Source organism: Nipponia nippon, unplaced genomic scaffold (assembly GCF_047370975.1).
Source record: "Nipponia nippon isolate SJK-2023a ecotype South Korea unplaced genomic scaffold, ASM4737097v1 scaffold_6, whole genome shotgun sequence".
Taxonomy (NCBI): domain Eukaryota; kingdom Metazoa; phylum Chordata; class Aves; order Pelecaniformes; family Threskiornithidae; genus Nipponia; species Nipponia nippon.
The window spans coordinates 9362785-9368784 of NW_028262380.1; positions in this window are offsets into that span (position 1 = coordinate 9362785).

The following is a 6000-nucleotide window of genomic DNA, read 5'->3' on the forward strand; positions in this document are numbered from 1 at the left end:
GCAAACCTCCTGTTGTACACTGCATGCTCTTTAGATTCTACAGAGGGTGTGTGCTCCCTGCCCAAAGCCTGCCAATTTATTAATTAAAACCTTTGCTCTATGGAAAGCATCAGTCTCCCAGCTGGGAGCAGGTGCTGCATCCAACCCAGGCAAGTGCCCTCCTGCCCAGCACAGCCCAGCTCCCCTAACGTTGGACACTTGCTAAAGCAGACAAGTGGCTTACTTGGTCATTTGACCTCCTCTAAGAATGAAATAGTAGCTCACTGTGATGTATTCAGGGTTGGTTTTGAGGAAAAAATTTCCTTCCCCCATGAAACAGGTTTGCCTTGAGCAGAGGTTTGCCTGCCTTAATGGGGAAAATATTTGTTTGCTTTTAACTGTTCATGAAAATAGCTCATGTCCTCTAAAGTATTAGGATAGTTGTAACCTCCCAGAACGACATATTAGCTTTCTATTAGACACATTTATGTGTTATTTTTAGGAATGGATGGCACAACCTGTATAAAATCTTAAACTACATTAATATTAAGTTTCAGAGTGGGAAGGGGACAAGTTTCTGAGCAAGCACAAGCCAGAATAGCACTCTCAAATTAAATGGAAAGTCACTGGAACATACAAGCACTTGGGGATATCCTTGATATTCAAGATATGCCTTGATACACAGTCACCACAGAGTAGATAAGAATTGGAACCAAGATCAGCTTCATCTGATTTATAAAGATCAATCAAACAATCAATCTGGGCTTTGAACATGAGATAATTGCAACTGAAGCAAATATTTTATTCCTCAAAGCTCATTTTCTTCTGCCGACAGAGCTTGTAAGCACAGGAGCGGGGTGGTACCTGCAGTGTCAGTGGCTTCGCTAACAGATTACAGTGGGGGTTAAGAATCCATTTCTCAAGCAAATAGCAAAAATTTTGAGCTGATAAAAACTTTCTGGTTATGAAAACAAGTACCTTCAGCAATAGCAAAAGAAGTGCTGAAGATCAAAACAGCAGTTTAGGAGCATGATCTGTGCTGAAGCAGCTTTTTGAGTTGTCCGAGGATATTAAGTTTTGCAAGACTGAGCTAAATGAGGTACATGACAGCGTGCAGAGGCAAATCACCACAAATCACCATCTAAATGGGCACAGAAGGGATATGTGATGTGATGAAACTCCTCAAATCGTCACTGTCAGAGGCAAGAATACAGTTTCTAGCTCCACATCTTTGGCTTTAGCCACTGAGGCTGTTATCCTGGCTCTGTCTGCTGTGATAGTTAGGCTGTGATATTTGCTAGTGGACCTGATTTCAAGAGGGGAAAAAATATCCCGAGTTTCTAGTGAAGTCGGCTATTTACAGTCTCTTTGCCTGGAATCTGTGCAGGTCCAGCTTAGCAAAGCATCTTCCTACAAACCAGGCACCAAGCAAGAATGTTCCCACCAAGTATGTTTAATCAGTATGCAGAGACTGTATAAAAGGAAAATTGGAAACTTAACCAAGGCAAACAAAATGAATGGCAGATAGCAAATAAAAACAAATACAAAGATCTAATTTTACGTATCACTGGAAAATTCCACCAGCTCAAATGTCAAGGTCTGCATTTAAATGCAATTTAAGCAAAAAGGAGCTGATTTTCAAACCTGCTTTCACTGTTTTTACTATAGATTTGAACATCTTGTATTGGGTTTAAAACTATGCCACGAAGAGTAGAATAAATGCATGAAATTAATTCTGACTGGCTTTGATATACTAGAAAATATACCTGGTGCAAATATAAATCTATTTTATTATAGCAGCATAATGACATTAACTTTATATTAATGCACGACACACACCCTCAGTGCCTTGCTGAGCCTCAGGGCAGGAGATCACCATTAATCCCAGTTTGGCTGCACCCAGGGACACAGGCAAGCAGAGATGCAGTCCAACTGCTCGGTTGGGATGGGGAGGTGGGTCCCCAAGTAGTCAGATGGGAGATTAACTCACAAAAGTGCTTTTTATAAAAATTCTGTGCTTCAAATAAAATGCAAAATGAGCAGGTAGTTATTAGCAAGCCTTGGCTGTGGGTGCAGCACAGGGGTTTCCATCGCGCAGAGCTGGTGTGCGATGGGCTGCTGTAGAGCCCAGCCAAGGGGGATGCTCCAGCCAGCAGGAGCATCCTTGCAAAAGCATCCCAGGGTTGTCAACACTGCCTGCCCTTCCACTTTGAAAATCTCACTGAAGTTTGCTGCTATTCAAATCAGTTTTATGTTTCTTTGCATGGACAGACAGCAGCCGTGTGTCTCCGTGCAGGCTGTGGCTCTGCACAAGCACAGCCAGGCAGTCGAAGGAAATTCAGTGGCTGCCTAACGACTCTCCGGCTTCCAGGATAACTTATTTTTTCTGAGATTTTCTGGACAGAAACACATGCTGTGCTGGGCACACCGAGAAAGCTCCAGACTTTGGAGGAAAACTTCCTAAAGCAGACATGCTCTGCGCATGGCCTGTATACATGCTGTGCAGGGCTTTCAGTGAACGCTTTTACCAGCAAAAGGGTTTTTAACTACCGTACATGAGAACTGGAGACTTTGTCAATGTTCCTACCCTGCACCTTTCCAGTCAGCTCTTCCTGACATGCGCCAGTGGATCTGTGACCTGGAGAAACACATTTTGGGGTTCAATGTCTATTATCCTGCTTCTTGCACCCTGTGATCCAAATTCACCAACCCCAGTGATCAAGTTCAGTTCTAGGTCTCTCCATCCTTGCTGACATCCTACTGGTAGTTATAAAGCAAAATTTTGGGTTGCACTGACAGAAACGAGTGCCACAGGGCTGGCAGACCTGAGCCGGCTGCCCTCTCTGGGGCACCACAGACCAGCTCCTGTCTGAGACACATCCAAAGGACAAGGAGCAGAGGCACAGGGGATTTGGGGCAGAATTTCCTGGGGTTACTCTTTCTAATATAGGTGGTAATAATAATAAAAAAAAATTCCTGAGCAATTGATGCAATTCTGAAACCAGACTTTTGGCTGATTGAACTTGCTAGCTTTGCAGACCTGAAAAAAAATAATAAAAGAAAATGTTCAAAAAATCCTGAAACCAAAAAGAGCAATAGCTGTATGAAATCAGGCCCCATGTGCGGGACGTGTTTGGCCACGCTATTGCAACATCCGCCCCGCACACAGGTTACCTCATGCAGCAGAGAATGACCCCTGCGAGACAGTTTTGGGAGATGAGATAATGCTCCTCCTTATCTTGCAGGAGGTGGAAGGTGCCCGATGCAAAGGCTCACGCAAGAATATTGTCACAGCCCCAAGCTACCCTATATAAAGTCTCAGGAATGCAGGCTCAGCTTTTCAGCTCCTTGCAGGAACCTCTTCCCTCCACGTCAGATGTTTCTGAGCAATATATAGCAACGACATTTATTATTATGCTTTTCATTAGGCATCAATACCAAGCCTTCCTTAGCTGAAGCCTTCACAGGCTCAGCACAAACCAAGTTATTTATTACTTTTTCTCTATACAGGAGCTTTTCGCAGACACCTTTAAGTAAGGAGCTGTGCTCCAGAAGTCGTTTGCAGCTCAGCTCCCTGACAGTAACTTTACTGCACTGCAAGCTTACAATGTTATAATAGATTTATGGCACTCTTCTAACAAAGACACTGCTTTGCAAGGACCATTCCCAGGCCACATTTCAAGTGTAAAACCAGCTGTGTCTGCTCTATCAACATTCATTGAAGGAATTATAAGAAATAATAATGGGAGAACAGTTTCCTATCTCTCCTTAGATACAGAGATGACTTAGTAATACTTGGCTTAAATAAATATACACACATATGTATGTTTTTTTTCTAGGTGGAAAACAAGCCCAGAAAATTTCAGCCCAAAAGCTGAAAACTGTAACAAATTGCTAACTGAAAATGAATTAGAATGGAAACCGTTATGCAACTTTATCTTTGTTATGCTAATTTACAGCTACTATTCCCTTAGGCCTAGTATAATGCCAAACTCTAGTCTCTTATCAATCTTTCCCTAGGACAAGAGGTTCATGTGGTCTCTTATATTAAAATATTATGCAAAAGAGATACTGTGAATTGTGGTTCAATTTTGTAACCCTGTGTCTTCAACTCCTTTTTCTGGACCGTGTTTTGTAAGAGAAAGAGCCATCAGACTGATGTTACACAAAAGTTGTCTTTCCCTGAATTTATGAGCTTTGAATAAATGCGCAGGCACACCGAGGCATGGTATGGGGGTCTGCATACAGAGAGGAAAAATTGTACAGGTCAGAAGCATACAGCGTGCTACGGACTAATTATACATTTTGTATTAACTTTTCAATAAATCAGTCTCATGACAAAAATTGTAACGAGGGGGGAAAGGAGCAGGTCGAATCCACCCAAGGTGCCACGTTCATGGAAAAAAGCAAACCTTGGTTCATCACAACCCTACCAGTGCCATCCCAAAGGTTTCTCCATGCCACCCTTCCCTGAGGGACTTTTCCCACACGCATCTGCCGGGCTCCTCTTCCCTTGCCACCCTCCCAGGTGGGCATGTACCCAGAGGGCTCCTGTCCCACCTCTGTTCTTCCCTTCACTGGCACTAGCAGTAGCACTTTACACCTCTAAGCTGAAGGTAATTTGCTCCAGGTGGAGGGTGTAACCATGATGCACAGCCCCCAGCACCACTCTCAGCCCTGTGCCCATCACCTGGTATACAGCAGGGGCAAAAACACTCCAGGTTCACCTTCTTGAAGGCATTTCTACCCCAGCAGCATCCACCAGGTATTTCTAAGCTCTGTCTTTTCTCACCACACACATTAATGTGCACGCGGTTGTATTTATGAAAAATGAATCAAAATGTCCATATTGAGCACGGGGTGGGTGAGGGGGCTGGAAGAGGGGGAGGGAAGGGCAGATTTGGAGCAAGGCCCCAGCAGCCTCGCCATCCGAGGGGGCAGAGAGCGAGTGGTAACTTGAACATCTGCCATTCAGCAATGTGGCTTCCTCCTGAATCAGCGATTTGCTTGATGCTGTGTGGGAATGCCCACGGGACACGTTTTGGAAGGGTTAGTGAACAAGTGCGAGCAGCTGTACACGCTTGCTTTGAAAGCTTATCCTTTCCTTTCCAGGACTTTATACATATCAAGATTTAACTCCACTCCCTGCTCTACGGACATCCCTCACTGGCCTTTAAAATAACCATTCGCCATTACATAAATGCCAGGTTGATTCTTTGTGAGCAATTTAACTTGTTTTCCACCCTTTTTTCCTGCCTGTTGAACACAAGAGAGTTATTCCCTATGCGCGGCTCCTCAGCTGGTGAGTTACCAGTGGTACCTGACCCCATCTGTTTGCAAACCCACGTGCACAAAATCCAGCCCACATGCACTCAGCATCGCTCCCGTCAACACCTCCGTGTGCTGAATATTTCTTCCAGCAGCTCCCCTCTTCCCTTAAGCTGAAGCATAGCCTTTTTTTCCCCCTTCGCAGGAGCTCTAGGTGCAAACTGGCTCATCATCCATCTCATTACTCTTGCCAGTAGTTGCCCCTGAATAATCCTGCTGCCAAAAAGGTAGCCAGCTATAGCTCATCCACACCACGTAGCTCTAATTAGACCCCCTGAATACACAGATACCTGTCAAAGACCTTTAAAAGAAGCTTTCTCCCCTCAGTATTCAGTGCCTCATGCCAGGGGAAGGGTTGGGTTGTTCTATTCACCCTCATTTCAACGACCTACCCAGGACTGCCAAATGACACTGTCACCTGCGATGATGCTACAATAATGGCAGCATTTGGGACTACACATACCTTAAAAGCAAGGAATGAAGACTTAAAACTGACTACCTTTGTGATAAGCACAAACATATCTGCATGTGTCTGGGATTGAACGACAAAATATCAAATCCTAGATATTTTGAATAGACTAGACTGTTTCAGTTGGAAGGGGCCTACAACAACCATCTAATCCAACTGCCTGACCAGTTCAGGGCTGATATCTTTTGGGGTGCTTTCCTTTTTCCTTTAAAGCCATTTGGATG